The sequence below is a fragment of the Protopterus annectens genome, chromosome 5.part0 (genome assembly GCF_019279795.1).
Source record: "Protopterus annectens isolate FY-2018-M chromosome 5.part0, PAN1.0, whole genome shotgun sequence".
Classification (NCBI taxonomy): Eukaryota; Metazoa; Chordata; order Ceratodontiformes; family Protopteridae; genus Protopterus; species Protopterus annectens.
Window position 1 is genome coordinate 557782401 of NC_056735.1, and position 17500 is coordinate 557799900.

General features: G+C 36.3%; 1 protein-coding gene across 1 annotated transcript in view; it reads left to right on the forward strand.

Annotated features, from left to right (window-relative positions):
* Nucleotides 1-17500, forward strand: part of PHLDB2 (pleckstrin homology like domain family B member 2) — a 1258236-nt gene that overhangs the window by 1115201 nt on the left and 125535 nt on the right. The window lies entirely within an intron of this gene.

A 17500-nucleotide genomic window follows, 5' to 3' on the forward strand; every position in this document is an offset into this window, starting at 1 on the left:
AGTTTGCCTAAAGTGACACATGCTTTTTAGATTGCCCAGCCTTATCCAACATCCTTCCCCCTTACATCCCTAACCGATCATTGAGATCTGAACACCAAAACCTAATCTCCATTCACAGACCTAAACATCCCACTGGCCAGTTACTTCTATCCTTCTCTCTAGGTAGAAAATGGAACTCTCTCCCTCCTTCACTTAGGACTATACCTAACACGGAATCCTTCAAGACCCAACTCTTCTTACACCTATCTTCCAAATGGAAATGTTCTTGCTTTCACCCTATATAAATCCAAGGGATTTTCTACACTAAGCCCCTCTCTACTCCTGCACCAATCTGCTCTCTGATTTAATTTATAAATCCACCTAAATAGATTTAGCTGACTCTCAGTTGACTGTAAGGATATAAATATTGCTAATTATGTTAGTACCTAGTAAAAAAAAAAATTGTTGTTTGCACTGTTCTTACTACTATGTATCTTCCTGACTGTTTGTCCATTTCTATTGTATTTTATCTCATGCATTTGTAACCTTGATTGTACTGCCTTTGGAGGTTTTCTCCCCGGGCCTCCACTGAAAATGGGTACTTCGTGGCCCAGTGGACTTCCCCGATAATCAAACTGAAAATAAATAAATAAATAAATAAATAAAATTACAAGCGATTTGAATAGAATTGTATGTAAATATTTATGATTTCTATGGTGCATTTTTAAATACATGTCTGGATACATATTCCGTAAATATTGTAGAACAAATGCCTTTTGTATTGGAAGAAAACAGTGTAAGAGCTGTTCAAAATGTTTTATGATTAATCTTTTAACAACTGTTCGATATATTTATGCAATCGATCTTTTAACAAAGTTTTCTTTTTGGTGTATCTACTCAGGTGTAAGCTCGCCATTACTAATTCACTGAAGGAGAAATTTCCCAGTGTTTGTTTATTTTTATTATTGATTGATTAATTGCATCATTTGACTTAACTGTTAGACTGTATTTTTGACCTTCAGAATGGTAGCTTTAATTCTTTGCATTTCCCCAGTCGTTGTATAGTCAAGGAGTTAAGGGGTTGTAAGGAGAAAAGTTCATTTCATGGGTGAGAAGGTATGATTGCCCCCTGGAAAAAATCAATTTAAAGTTTTTTTTTTTTTTTGAAGGTTTTAGGGCTTTGGTTTTAATCCTCTTGTTTCAATGAGAATATGTTTAGCTGGCTGTTTGTCAGTTTCTCATAATGTTAAATTACTTTTTGCCCACTTTTTTCTGATTAGATAAAGAAATAATTAGATCACTCTCTATATATCATTCTGTCTTGTTCTTTCTTTCTTTCTATGGACAGAGATAGATCTATATATAGATATAAGCTCATAGGTGACTACTAGGCTTACTGCCCTGAAGAGCCATTTTAAGACTAGTCAGTAACACAAGATCAGAATCAAACCCTTAACCTTATGTCTATGAGGTGGAGACCGTAACCATTAACCTTAACTATTATTCCAAACCCACCCCCAAAGTTGTACATCAGTAATTGTTTAGATTTTTAAATCTCATAGGTTCAGTGGTTAGTACTACACTTACTGCCCTTGCAAGCCATCTTAAACCTAGACAGTTTTCCTGTTTGAAAATTAAACTCTGCACCTTGTGTCCATAAGGTAAACACCTTAACCGTTGTGCTAACTCCCAACAAAATGAAAGGTGGGTGATCAACATTCTTTAGTCATGTCAGTATTCAAGTGTGAGTTAACCATATCACCTTCTGTTGGGTAATGCAGTCCTGTCTGTCACTATTGTTTTATACACACACACACACACACACACACACACACACACACACACACACACACACACACACTTGACCAGATATGATACCCTGCCTATCTAAATCCACCATCTAGATAACTGAATCAGCTGCTCATGCCACTGGTAAAATCTAGGAAGGGAGGGAGATGTATATAAAAGCTACACTGTAATGTTCTAATCAGGTTGAAGAAAGCCCTTCTTAGTTGTAGCCATACCTCTCAACCTGGAAACATCAAAAATCTGGACAAGGCCCATGAAAAATAAGTACAAATCTGTACACTGATTAACATCTAATTTGCATACATAATTATGAAACTCCACCCACTCCGGTGGAATTGTGGGATGCCAACTTTCAAACGCAAAATGAAGAACAGGCAACCAAAATATGGCACCAGAGGCCCTCTGCAGCCATTCCAATGTCCCATTACTCAGCTATTTTGCCCCGTTTACTAAAAACACTAATGTATGCATACTGCTTTACTTCTACAATGATTATTTGGATTTTATTTTTTACAGCAGCACAATAATGCAGAAACACTAATAGACATCATGATCTGGTAAAAGCAATACTGTCTCACAATGAAAATAGGCTTGGCATTAAAACATCTCTGCCCTTGAAACTCATATTGATTGAAACAGCATTGAAACCCACACCACATTCAAAGAAAATGCATCTGGCCAGTGGTGGATAAAGATACCTTTGGGCTGTTTTCAAATCATTGGCCCCTTGCACACAAAACAAGAAATATACATGCATTCTTTGATACACCTTCCTGACGTTATTAAATTATATTCCTTGTATAATACAGCATACTTGTTAGACGTAAGTTAGAACTCATTTTAAATTTATTGTTTGAACATTTTTCCAGTAGGCAATGAAACAAAATGCATGAACCAGTAATGGCAAAACTGCCCAACTCAGAACATTTCCATCATTTAAGTCTACTTCCACAGTCACACACACACGCACACACACATAACAACAACTTTTCTCGGATGAGAGCAAGAATTTAAGCCAAGATAATTACTAGTCATATGCTTTACTTATCTTTAATAATACAAAAATACCAACATTTAGAACCCATAGCTTAACAGTTTTGTATACTGATTGCTAACCAACACATTAAACTTAACTCAGAGTAATTTATTTCAGTAACAACCCGTGGTATAACTGTAAACATAGAACAAGTTTGTATTATTTTTCCAAAATTCCAGTGCAGGTGCCTACTAAGAATACAAAATACCAATACAGGTAGAAAGTATGAATGAGATCTGCTAATATATGTTCTCAGTAAGCTTACAAAGTATGATTGACTGCAGTTGTATTGCAAGTATGCAAAAAAAAAAAAGAAGGCATGCAAAATCCCAGCAGAGGTGAACAGTAAGAAGCCGGAATCAAAGTACAACAGTTAACATTTACAGCAAAATGTTAGTTAAGTTCTTAACACATGAAGTCTTACAGCAGGAAATTCCTTCCTTCTCTGAGTTCAGGTAATCAGGCAATTGTAACCTATCACAACATTCAAAGATACAAGCATACCTTTCAACTGTCCAGATTTTTTTGCAGAATGTGCAGATGTTTGCCTCACATTTTTGGCCTGTTCCTCATAAAATTTATATTTTTTCTGGCAAATCATTGAGTACTGACGTCACTAAATCACACCTCTCAACCTCTTAAAGCAAGAAATATGGACAAAGTGAAAAAAAAATGGGGGTACAAAGGCCCCAAAATAGGGACGCTTTTTAAATTTGCACTTACAAACTTAAGTTGACAAAACAACAAGTTTTGCATGAATTTTCTGAAGAGTAGGAGTCTGAAACCCAAATGTCTGTCTTTATTTTCTGACTTGTCTTCAACCATCCAGGATTTGTCAATGATCTGCCAGAAAACCACAATTTTATGTGACACAGACCAAAAATATGAGGCAAAAATCTGTACAGTTGAGAGGTATGCACTGCAATCGACCTTGTGCTGCATCAGCATTGCCATTCCTGTACTGCCACTTAGCACCACTATGGTTAAAGTATAATATCATGCAGTATTACAGCTGTAGGAAAGTTTCTCATACATAAACAAACATGTTTTGATTGTTTATTTAACTAGCCCATCCATCTGGACCCAAATGACTTTGAGCCACATGCAGTCCCAGTCAACAGATAAAGAATATATTTTGAATACATTTAATGTTAAGGCACCGTGAAGCAAAGTCATAAAACAGCGATAGATGCTCTTCACCCAGTTACCCACTTGACAACGTTAAACCTGGGCAGGGAATATCTACAGCAGAGTTCCACTTCTCACATTACTTGGGAGCTCTGAAAGAAAACCGATTCCAACTTCCCACTATGCACTTGCACATTACTTAAGGTCTTTCATTACTGGTAATTTAGGCCTCTCTCTCAACAGCTACTGAAAGAAGACATTTCATAAGTGAATTTGGTGATCGAAACATTTTGCAGCCTATTTGGACAAATAAACGACCTGACTTGTCTTCTACAATCTTTCACAGTGAGCAGTACATCTAGTTGGGTTACTCAAGTTATCACCAGTTACAGTGGCAGCCCTTATTATAAATCCCTGCTGTCCCACAACATTTTAGGCACAATAACAGAATGGGTCACTAACACACACACACACACACACACACACACACACACACACACACACACACACACACACACACACACACTTCCTAAGAAGTACCCTTCTCGCATAAAACTCTGTACAAACAAACACACATTTCTACCTAAAGCACTCCACTCGCATAAAACTCTGCATCTGAAGTTCTGAACAGCAGCCCAGGCCTCGCCTCAGACAGTCCTTCCTTTCAGCCTTGCATAAAGCTCTACACACACACACTTACCTATGTACTGCTTCCACGGTCCACCACACAAAGTTCAGTGCTGCTGCTGCCAATCCATCTGTTCGTTCCGGCCCCGTTCAGTAACTTCTGCTGCTGCTGTCCGTTCGCTCCATCAGTGCATAAAAATCTATCCCGCTCACATTTGCAAATTGGCCGTTCCCGCCTACTTGCATTTGAGCTCTGCATGCATAGCGCTCCAAGGAGCGCAATTCTGATAGGCTGGTAATCCTGACGGAGCTGATGTAATTTCGCATGTGATGACGTCAGCCCCCTCAGCGCGAAAATTAAAAAAACATTAAAAATGTAAAGAAAAAATCGGAAATGAAGGGGTGCCACTCGGGAATCGTGGCACCCCTTCATTTGAACCCCAAAACTCGGTAAAAACCGAGTAATTCGGTGCAGTTGGGAGGTCTGGTTGTAGCCTTAATCATCATATGCACTTATCATTTTGACTACCATATAATGTAATTATCATTCATTTTAGTTTTTGCAACAATGTAATGGGAGGGTCTAAAAAATAAGCCAATGGAAGTAATATTGAAGCACTTCAATGTATTGTTTCTTTCCTGCTGTAATAAAAATCAAAATTTACAAAAACATTTGTAAGAAGTATTCTGTTTCATTGGAGTGGTTGTATATTTGCAGATAACATGTTTTAATGCCTGTAATAAATAGGTCATAGGTCAAATTTCCAAAGCACCTGCTCTCAGTGTAAATGTCCACTTACCAAACCCATCCCAGTGTAAGTGACCACTAGCTTCTTGTATTTAGTAGCAGCTTTTTCATGGCCACATATAGCAAACAGTAGTATTTCTAAAATGATTTATTTCCTTCAGGTGTATACCTGTCTTAAGTATATATAACTAGCTAAATAAATAGAACTACCGGTAAGCAGTGCTAGAATTTCTGACCCATCCCCCCATAATGGAGTTGGACACTTATGGATGTGTTTTTGTTATTGTTTAAATGTTGCCTTCAGTATGCATCCAGTGTTGCACAGTATAATTTAGAGCAGCAACACCCATCAACTTTTTCTACTTCAAATTGCATCAAACAGGCTTGTGTCCAATGGAATTGTAAATCAATAACTAATCATTTTATGGTGTACACCTTCAAGTTTGTTATTAACTTCAGGAGGTAATAAGTAATATGCATTTTTAGGCACTTTCCTCCTCAAGTTTATTATGATTACCTCCAGGTTCTAGCCTTCCTAAAGTAAATGAAGGTCAATGAAAGAACCTTTGCTGCGTTTCTATTTCATGTACATTGAGTCTATTAGATTTTTGGTGCAATGAGAGTCTGAACTGAATTTTCAACCAGGTTGGCACCTGCAGTTTTTAATGCACGTTATGGTTTGCAACAGTGTCTTACAAAATAGGGAGCATAAGAGGCAAGGAATGTTGTTTAGATTGTTGACCAGTGACACTAGGCCAATTAGAGTAAAGTTACCTTTAAAATAAGCTAACACCTCCCCTCCTTAAGAAAAGTAAAAGTGACATAGATGGCTCAGCTGCATGACCAGTCATCCAAATGCCTGTGTGTCAATTTTCAAAAGTATGACAGTATGCCTGCTAGGTGGTAGCTTAAATACAGCTTTTCTCATACATGGAAATTCACACATTTTTTAAAGTAATAAAATTAATTTTTAATTGTATGACGCTATTCGGTCATGATACCTCTTGGACTTTTATAGGGTGATTATAATCTGTTATAGACATTCCAGGACATACTTGCATATTAGTTTCTAACCTGCCATATAGCAGTGAATCACTAAATGCAGATAATTGTACACAAATTCAGTTGTACTCCGGTGACACAACATTACCATCCCCCATTGTACCAGTCACCAAAACTCAATCACCTTTTCTACATCTCCAACACTATCATCTGGTACAACGGTAGCTTTAAATATAGTGCTGTTGTGGTATTGTTATATGCAAAACTGAATGTCTGGTACTCAAAAAAACAGCTCATATCTGAAGTGACAGAGCAGGGAGTCTTCAGATGGTGAGTGTACAGAGCAGAGGCCTTAGTAGTATGGCTGCTAAAGGAAAATCCAGTGTGTGTACCATTTACGTAGAGAAAGAGCAACACATTGCAGGATACTATCAAACTAATAAGAACAGTGATAGTAGTATTAATAGTAATAACAATAATAATAATAACAATAATATAATATCAACAACAGCATGGTATAATGCTGCTGTTGTAATGGTGCGTTATGTAACTGGCTTCATGGGATAGTGTTCCCATCTGCTTCATCAGTCCTAGTGCTCTGTTTAAGCCATGCCTTTTGCAACAAGACTACATTTTCCAGTTTCTAGTGCCTTGTATCTGCTTCTTTATCAATTTGAAGTTTAAATTATTTTAATGGCTTAGAAATTAATCCAAGTTCTTTTAGTAGTCTTAGAAGCACACCACGGAGACTTTTCAATATGTTTTATCAGATTGCATTTTTAAGTATGTTGCTGACCTTTGCTGGGTTATGTGCATGTAAAACAGTCTTAATACTTAAAAGGTGACAGTGTTGTGCTACATTACACTTCATACATTGTTTGTCTGTAGCTTGGTCACACATGTGATGTTGATAAAGATTTAGCTTAAACTTGTTTTCCAAAAAAAAGGTTCAGCAAATTGCATTTCTGAGTAAACAGGGCAATAAACACACACACACACACACACACACACACACACACACACACACACACACACACACACACACACACACACACACACACACACACATTTATGTTTAAGCAAATTCTGTTGCACCCTAACAATGTTATCAAACAATGGGATTACTAAACTCAGCCAGAGCACACATTACAAGTATTTTTTGTAGTGATGGGGAGCAAGACCCCTGCATTACCCACACACCTGATAACTTAAGTATAAAGTACCCTGCTCCATTCTGCATGTGGAGTGTGTAACAGGATTAGGTGTTGGCTGTGACATAAACCACTGAGTATGTGAGGTCTGTAATAGGATTATGATCTGTGTGGAGTTATGCAAATTGCATTCAAATAATACAAGAACTCAAGAAAATAAAGTTAGAGCAAAACAAGTCTGTAGCAGACTGTTGCTGCCTCCCCCCTTAACAAAGTTGAAACTATAGTGCCCATTGCAAGATGGTAGATTGTAATACCTGTGATAACATGTTTAGGTCCCATTGAATTCTAACATCATTGAAATATAACATATACTGTGGCTTAATGGCAGTGTTTCAGTCTGAAGTTATACAGTGTTTGCAATTTTAGTTTTCTATTTCCGTAGGCAACACAATATTTCTGCAAAACTGAATATTTCTACTTTCTGTGAGATCTATGTGCCCTCACTTTTCTTAGGTTTTTGTTAGGTGGATGGTTTGCAACCATATCCTAAAGATAGCCTATCATGGGACATACACATTCAGTTGGTCCACTCGCAACTCCAGAATAAAAAGACAACAATACATCTAATAGTATAATGTTCCATCCAGAAGTAGTTTCTCTATTAAACACCGACTACCTGCATGTGGAGACCCCAGCTCATCTATGATCCTCATCAGCATAGTTTAATTCAAGCGAGATTGGCTAGGCTAAAATTGGCCTGTAAGGGCAACTAACTTAGTAGTTACCTATGTACCGATAAAGCAGATAGTGAAAAATAAAAGAATTAATTATCTTAAGCATTTAATAGTCTGACCAAGCAAATGAATCATACTATAGCATCACCAGTCTTGTACATGGTTTCATATCTTAATGCTTTGAAGGTTCTCTTAGATTGTTATTATTTAACACTGAAGAAACATATGTGAACATTCACAGTTCCTTAATTCATTACTCCCTATATGTTAGTTTCCTTGCCATTTACATTGCTTTAGAGGGGAGAAGTGAATATGTAACTTGCTTAAGACCTTTCAGAATCAGCATAAAAAAACTAAGACATTGGGATGGGGGTGGTATTCAAAGCCATTGTTATTGTAGTATTGTTAGAGCTTTTCTATGGAACTCTTGTGGATACAGTGGTGATAAAAATTAATCAAGATGCATTAGCAGCCCTTAAACATTTCACTGAGTTTGTACACAGCACAGATAGAAGTAAGTGTACTAGTGTTCTCCCTAACAACCCTCGCAATACTGTTGCAATGGTACTTAACATGCTCACACATTCATGCATGCATTATCTCAAGTACACAGACATACATACTGACACTTCAACATCCCTAAGAATGCCCTAACATACACCCCCCCACACACACACACGGCTTTTCAGTACTAGCTTTTTGTACCAGTAACAGCCCCAGTCCTACAACAGACATCAAGGGGTGTAGATGATCAAAACCATAGTGTACATGTTTATTAACTTGCTTGCATAATAGCATGATAAAGCTTCTCTGTGAATCATTCTATAGCAGTACTCCATTCTCAGTGAAAGGCTCTGGGCAAGGTCATGTGGCAGATTTGCATTACTTCCACCCTTGGATAGCTACATCTGTATACATCTTTCTCCAGTGATATATCTGTAATGCTTCATGCTCGAGCTTTCATTACACTCCAGTGCTACAAGCAATTTTTGAACCATGCTAGAAAACAGGATTGTCCAATGCTTATGTGTTTCTGATTCCCAGAATGTGTCTTTTCGGGTGTCAGACTGCTCATCTGAAGAATGTAAGGAAAAAGGAAATTAGGTGCCATGTCAGGACTCTGACAGATGTCATGGAATGGGGTGTTCATTGCCAAATCATGGCATTTAACCTTACCTCCAGAACATCCTGTGGCCTTTCTGCTTTTTGCAATAAGAAAACTTTTCTACAATAGATACAATATCATAAAATATACTGATGCATCTTCAGAATTTTAAAATATTTTTTAAAGCATACATTTACTTAATTTCTATATCAGTTCACCAGAATGCAGTACAGAGGTACAACTGATCTGAAACAAAGATCTGGTATGCATTTATTATCCCTAACATCTGATGTCAGTGTCTTAAGAACTGTTCTCTCTAAATTCAAAGTTTGTTGTATGCAGTGTGTTTACATGTATGCTTTTACGCAGTGAGCTTAAAAACTAAGATATGCTCTTGTTTTCTTTTTCATCCAGGGAAAAACAAAAAAGGTATAATTTGTTTGCTCATTTTGTTTTGCATGTTGCTGCACAAGTAAAATTAGCTAAGGTTTATGGTCCAACAATTAGCTTTAATCCTACAGTTTTGTAACCTTTAGATACATGTTTACCAGTTTAGAAAAGCAAGCTGACCTCTGCAAATTAACATATCAGGTGTAATAACTTTAAACAATTATAAATTGATACATTTGTATGGTGTTAAATGCTGGCAAATGAGCTTTAAGACTCATTTTATACTTCATAAAGTGGCATTTACTTTATAACTCACTTGTCTATTTTCAGCATTAAAATAAAATCTTACAGTACCAGAGAACACCAAAAGAGCTCAGTTTCTCACTGCACTACTTGTTGAGATTTGGGTTGAATTTAACAGCCGCATATTTTGAGTCTGATGACATTAAACTAGTTGGGAACCCACCCAACTGTAGTAAAAGATATCAAAAATTTGTTTTGAATGGTTCCAAGAAAACTTTGCATGTAACAGCTAACTGCCCTTCTCCCAATACTGCAGACTGGTACAACTCTGACATTTATGTCATCTTGTCTGTGTACTTTGAGTTGGATGCCCCTCTTCTCTATAAAAAAGGATAGTTTTCCATTCATCATCTGTTGAGTAATGAAGAATAACATATCTAATCTGATTACAAAGTCACCTTACTTGAACTTGATGTCACTAACTATAGAGCAAATGTTTACAGCTAGTACTTTGGACCATAACCCTACTTTAGGGACATCAGCTGTATGTGCTAAGGTACTGAATTTTGAATATTTAAGAGAAACTGTGCATGCTGTTTTCTGAACAATCACACTCTGCAAGTGTTTGTTCCTTAACTTGGCTTTCGGCAAATGGGTGTTATGCTAAATATGACAAAACAGGTTATAGTAAATGTAGTAGCTTATTTTTCTTTTTTATCTTTATTTACTTTGTGCATTGAACTTAGACTTTGGATGACAGCATGTGTATGTTTGTGTCCTACTTGTATGCAGGCATGCATGCTAGTATTGCTTCTGGTCATGTATTCCTTTCCTTTCTTTTGTCACAACTGTATGATACTGTTGTATATTTAAAACCTTACAAATTGTGGTTCTAATTTATTGACTTCAGGAGTACTTTTGGTTGACCTGGAAAGTAGTTTCATAATTAACAGTATGTTATGTATGTATGTTATATATATAAAACAATTTATAAACATATTGCTATCAGTGCACTCTGTCTTTTAGCATTTGTTTTTGTTTCAGGATGATAACTGCAATGTGTTTTTTTTTTCTTGCTGTATGAGAAAGGACATATGAGGTTAAAATCATGCTCCTCTTTTGTTGTACTGTGTCTACTTCAATGGTTGATTAGACTGCCATTGTAACTGTGGGAGTGAAGTGTTTTTACTAGGACCATTCCCACATTAGGAAGTTATTACATTTTGTAGTATTTGCCACATTAGATTTTAGAATTTCTTCCAAAATGGGCATATCACTAGTACATAGTTTTGCTGAAAGTTATTTTATTATAAGAAAGTTTATGAAATTAGCACAAAGCATGGTAATTATACAATTGTTTTCTGAAAAAGACAATTCAGTTACATGCTACTATAGCGAGAGACCTGTCCTTAAAGGTTAAGTACCCTGATTGACTTGTTAAGGTTGGGTCTTGTGCTAGCCAATGAAATCTGACGATATTGACCAGCAAAGACAGTGGTAGAATAAAAGACAGATTTATTTCTGCCTGCTGTCTGTACCAATAACATGCCCCTCACATCCTCTCATAAATGTAGAAAGTAGCTAGAATAACAAGACATGTGTTCTGTGTTTTCTGAAGGATATCAAGTCTGAAACTGAAATGAGTGCCATTATTTAGTGACTTCAATCCTCAATGATTTGTCAGAAAACCAAGTATTTTATGAAGAACATAGCAAACATAAGAGGCAAAAATCTCTACATTCTTTGAAAATCTGGACATTTGAGAGGCATGGCAAAGTGAGTGTAAACATAAGGGACTGTGTTATATTCTTTCTGACAGTGATATCTAAGTAATTTATGGTTTTGGAAGCCAGCAAAACACTCCCTCCTTTTTTAATTTTTTTTCTGTAACAAGTAGTCTATGGAGCAGATAAAGCTGTGTGCACTACAAATTGTTATGATTGGGTTTCCTATCGTGACCTCTAATTATGTGTTCTCAACATGGATATCAAGATTCACTTTTGCTCAAGAGGTGAATTTCTTGGCATCCATGTTGAGAACACATAATATGCAGGTCTCATCAACAGTAACCTGCTCATAATCCTGTGGGTCTATATCATATGAGTGAATCGCACAAATTCCGAACTCTCATAATATCGAACGTACTGGATCTCAAAGTGCTTTTACTGAGATTGTGGTACAGTGAAGAATGGGATATTTGCGCTTTCCTCACTGTAGTGCCATCTTGGGGTTGGAATATATATTGAATGGGGGGTGGAAGTTCGAGGTCCGGTATGTTTGGTATTATGAGCGTTCGCAATTTGTACAATTTGCTTATATGATATAGACCCTAATCTTGTTTGCTATGGGGGAAAATGTATTTGTGAAATCAAGATAACACCTAGATGAAAAGTTGTTCATACTGTATCACTTGCTTTTTAAAAATGCTGGTTAATTAATGGAGTATGCTTTGCTTTTCTTGCCTTTATGCACTTTTCTAACAGGATGTGGTACTGTGAGAACATAAGGGCTAAAGCATAATATGAGGAGATCTGATAAACTAGTTTCCGCTATATTTCAACCAAAATTTTAACTAAGTTTAGTGGATTTCTGACTGATAAACAAAAACAAACACTTCATCAGCTTGTAATTATAGGGATGTGCATGAGGTTCTGTAAACATTTACGGAATGGGTGTAGTCTGAGCAAAATTTGCAGTCATTGTTGCACTTACTTGCAGGCTAGCTATTTTGAAATCTCAGTTGTTAATGAATTTTCCCCTCCCCATTACTCTTAGTTATCTTCTGAAATGTATAAATATGTGGGGGTACTAATTATAGCTACTAAATATACAAGCAGACAATGATGTTGAATATGGTGTGTATAGTAATGTTTTGGGCAGGGCGGCCACGGTTGTGCAGCGATTAGCGTTGCCTTCTCACAGCAAGAGGTTCTCGGGTTCGATCCTTGGCTAGGGTGCCTTCTGTGTGGAGTCTGCATGTCCTCCCTGTGGTCACGTGAGTTTCCTCCAGATGCTTCGGTTTCCTCCCACATCCCAAAGACATGCTGTAGGTGGATTGGGCACTCTAAATTGGCCGTAGGTGTGAGTGCATGCATGTGTGCCTAATGTGAAAGGTTGGGCACTGGGCTGGCAACTCAACACTTTAAAACTCCACTGTCAATCATGAGCAGGCAGGTGATCCACTGTGGCGACCCCTAACTGGGAAAAGCCGAAAGAAGAAGTAATGTTTTGGGTGCAAAAACATTGTTCATGTAAGACAGGGCAGCGATCCTCCAGTTCTTGTGTTTATGACTGATGTCATGCCAAACAGTCATTTAATACAGATTTTATGAGGATATACATAGTAGTGTTCACCTGTCCTTTTATTATTTGCAAACATTCCTCTGGATTGAAGGCTGTGTAGAACCTAAGTGTGGGTTGTGAAAATTTCTCTGAAATTAAATTCAGCAACATAATGTCACTCTTTTGAGTGCACCATAGTCAGTGACTTCCAGTGTTAAGATGTAGGGGTTTTGTTTACTCTCCATTGGGGAGTGAAATGTTATTCTAACAGGTGATACTAAATGTCATTATCCACTTATTTCAAAGTGTACTAGGTTGTTGAATCTGTGATGAGAGGCGATGAACTTCCTCTTTTTTGTTAGTATTTTTCCATTCAATGTTTTTTTTTTCTTTGCAGCTTAGGTAAAGTATTACTTCCCCATTTGCAGTAATTATATTCTTAGAATTTTGCTGTCTGTTGACAGAGGAGTATCTACTGTGGTGTTGAATCTGTTGAATATTCTGACCATAACTCCATTAGATTTCATGCTACTTTTGTCCAGCCGTGTATAACAATTCAGTACCAAACCCTTGAGAGGAGCAGCTCTGTGGCCTGTTCAACAGATGTGTTTTACTAGCTGGATTTGCCAAGGTGTGTGGTACACAGAATTGAAAGCCACATTGCAATATGTTAGTATCTAAGTATTGTATCATCTACCACTGTTTGTTAGTCCATTTACTCTTATAAGAAGAGGATCTCTTTGGTTTGCTGAAACTGTGAATTAACTTAGTAGACTGGTGGAAACACAGTGGAGAACTTGCTTAAATAGAGATGACAGGCTTATTCATGTAAACTAGAAGTTTCAAACTCACTTTGTATAATAGACTGGGGAAGGACCCACAGTATTTATTGTGAGCTGATATTGTGCATAATATCCTTATAACAACAGAGGCAATGACTGGCACAGTGGGTATGCACTTTTCATTGCAAGTGTTGGTTGTTAAACTATATCCATATAAAGGTTCAGTATTTTTCATTTATTGACACTACCGTTACTGAAAAAATAAGCAATATTGCAGCAAAATATTCAGTTTCTGATGCCAGATAATGTTATCTTGGAGAGTATTATCAATGTTTGAAAGGGACAGAGTAATCCTAAATAAAAGACCTGTAAAGATTTTAGTTAAATCTAGTTGGAAAGGGATAATTAGTTGGGCATATAAAATATTGCATGTTAACGTTAGGGATCAATCAGAGGAGGTTAGAAAGGAATGGGAGGAGAGACTGGATAAGCAGTTCACAATAAAACCATGTGGTTACTTGTGTATGGCTCCAAATATGCATCAAAGTCTAAAGGATTTAGGATTTTTGTTTCAAAGTGTTTGCATAGTTATTTTTATACCTCTGAAGCAGACTCCAAAGAATTTTTCCTCAGGTAGTTGATAAGTGTAGGAGGTGTGATGGAGAGGAAAGAGGTAATTGGGAACATATGCTTTCAGACTGTAATGAGTTGGCAGACTTTAAAAATTACCTAAAGAGTACTCTGGTCACAAATATTGGGTGTTCAAAGAGGTGTAACTAAGGGAATTAGGTTTTGAGAGTGATATAAGATCTGAGTAGCCTAGGTATAGTAAAGTTTTGTTAAGTTTAATTCTGGTGGCTGTCAAAAAAATCAATTACCAGAAAATAGAAATCAAAGTCCAAACCAACTGTATTTAAAGTAGTGAATATAGTAACAGAGATAAAGGAACTAGAAGTAGGATCTTTAGAAAATGGTAGGATCAAACTAGTCCTACATAGCAAAAATGGAAATTGTGAGAAAATACACACAGAATAATGTTTTGGAGGAGAAGTGAAATTTAATGGAAGGCAGGAATTGATCAATTTATGTAATGTTGGATTGTTGATAATTCTGTAAAATAATATACGTGACAGTAATTCAGTGAAGGTGATAAAATTGTGTCAAAGTTTGGAGCAAGCAACTAAGAAAAGTTTTATTTTTATTTTTGATTCTTATATTTGAGTACCATGGAATGACACCTTCACAGGTTCACAAAACTCCAGATTATTAACAAATTTCAAACATAGCAAGAGAAAAAGAAACTGCTTTTTTAAGACTAGGTTATGGAAGTCTGGAATTTTTTCTATCTTGTAAACTAAAGTACAGTAAATATGTTGAAATTTTCAAATCTAGAAGGGCTGATTTTTTTTTCTGAATGGACTATTTTGTTCCTCATCTATAATATGTATATTAACATCTGTTGTCCTCGATGTGATCTGTGTTGGTCATTATTACGGTATGAATCACATGCATTTCAGTTTTGTGTCTTTGCACACATTTATGGCTAATGCATAGTGTTTATTGTTCTTTCCTTGCAGTTTAATATTCCAAGAAGTGACTGTCATGAGTATTTTTCCTTTTAACTGGTTAGGTATATTATCTATCTATCTATCTATCTATCTATCTATCTATCTATCTATATATATAGGTCTATTGAATCTCAGTTCACTGAATTTCATTTCAGCCTGACCACATCACTGAAAACACAAATTACTGAAAACTCATTTCACTGAACTTAGTATATATAGTTGGGGGTTGTGGGGGCACAGCCTTGTTTGCTTTATATTATATTTTACCAAAAATTTCAAAACAATACATGTTAAACAACAGACATGCATAGTTGTTACACCAATCAATAACTATCTCCAGAAGACGATATGTACTCAAACTAAGTGGGGAGTTATGCCCCCCACCCCCAGCTATATACACTAACTCCAGGATTGCACTACAGTGGGGAAAAAGGGCATATACCTTTTACTTGCCTTATAGGACTCTACACAGTGCCATATCTTATAGGACTCTACACAGTGCCATGTATACTAACTGCAGTTCAGTGAAATGAGATTCAGTGAAATTAGTTTTCAGTAATTTGAGTTTTCAACGAAGTGGTCAGAGTGAAATGAAATTCAACAAAACAAAGTAGACCTATATATATATATATATATATATATATATATATATATATATATATATATATATATATATATTTTTTTACATTTGTGAATATTAAGCCTATGTAGGGAAAGTAAATTTTTATTCTGAATCATGATTTTTGAGCTACTATTGCTCTCATTGACACAGATGTCAGTATAGTGTGCCTCTAGAATTAGCTTATATTTCCTTTTTTGTCATCATGTAAAGGATGAATCACCCAGATAATCTCTGGTTCTTTTCTAGTAACTTTAAATTTTCTTCTTGTAAATATCTTGTGCTCGACATATCTGATCTGTTATGAAACAGTCTCAAAAGTCAAGACCTAAAACATTTAAACTTGCCTTAGTGAACTCATTAAAATGCAAGCAAAATGTAACAAAAGTGTGCATATTGCATTAAATATTTGTAATGGGCACTGCACATCATACCTCTCAACCTGGAAACATTAAAAACCTGGACAAGGCCCATGAAAAATAGGTGCAAATCTGTACACTGATTAACATCTAATTTACATACTTAATTACATAACCCCACCAACTCCAATGGAATTGTGGGATACCAATTTTCAATTGCAAACTGAAGAACAGACAACCAAAATATGGCACCAGAGCCCCCTGCAGCCATTTCAGTGTCCCATTAACTGGTAATTTCTCCCCATTTACCATAAACACTAATGTGTGCATACTGCTTTACTTCTACAATGATTATTTGGATTTTATTTTTTACATTTTGCAGCACAACAATGCACAAAACACTAACAGACATCTGCTAAACAAAGCAATACTGTCTCACAATGAAAATAGACTTGGCATTAAAACTTTTCTGCCCTTGAAACTTACACTAATTGAAATAGCATTGAAACCCACACACCACATCCAAAGAAAATGCTACTGGCCAGTGGTAGATAAAGATAACCTTTGGGCTGTTTTCAAATCATTGGTCCTTTGGACACAAAACAAGAAACATGCATTTGTTCTTTTCTTTGATACACCTTCCTGACTTAAGTTATATTCCTTGTATAATACAGCACACTTGTTAGACAGAGCACAATTTAAATGTATTGTTTGAAAATTTTCCAGTAGGCTGTACTGCAGGCAATGAAACAAAATGCATAAACCAATAATGACAAAACTACTAAATTCAGAACATTTCCATCATAAAAGTCTAATTCCACACCTGCACTATAAATAGAATGACAGTAGTGTAAGCCATAGACATCTTGCACAGCTTCTCACACTTATTTTCAACTTCAGTTTTTTTGGGGGGGGAGGGCAAAAGGTTAAAAACC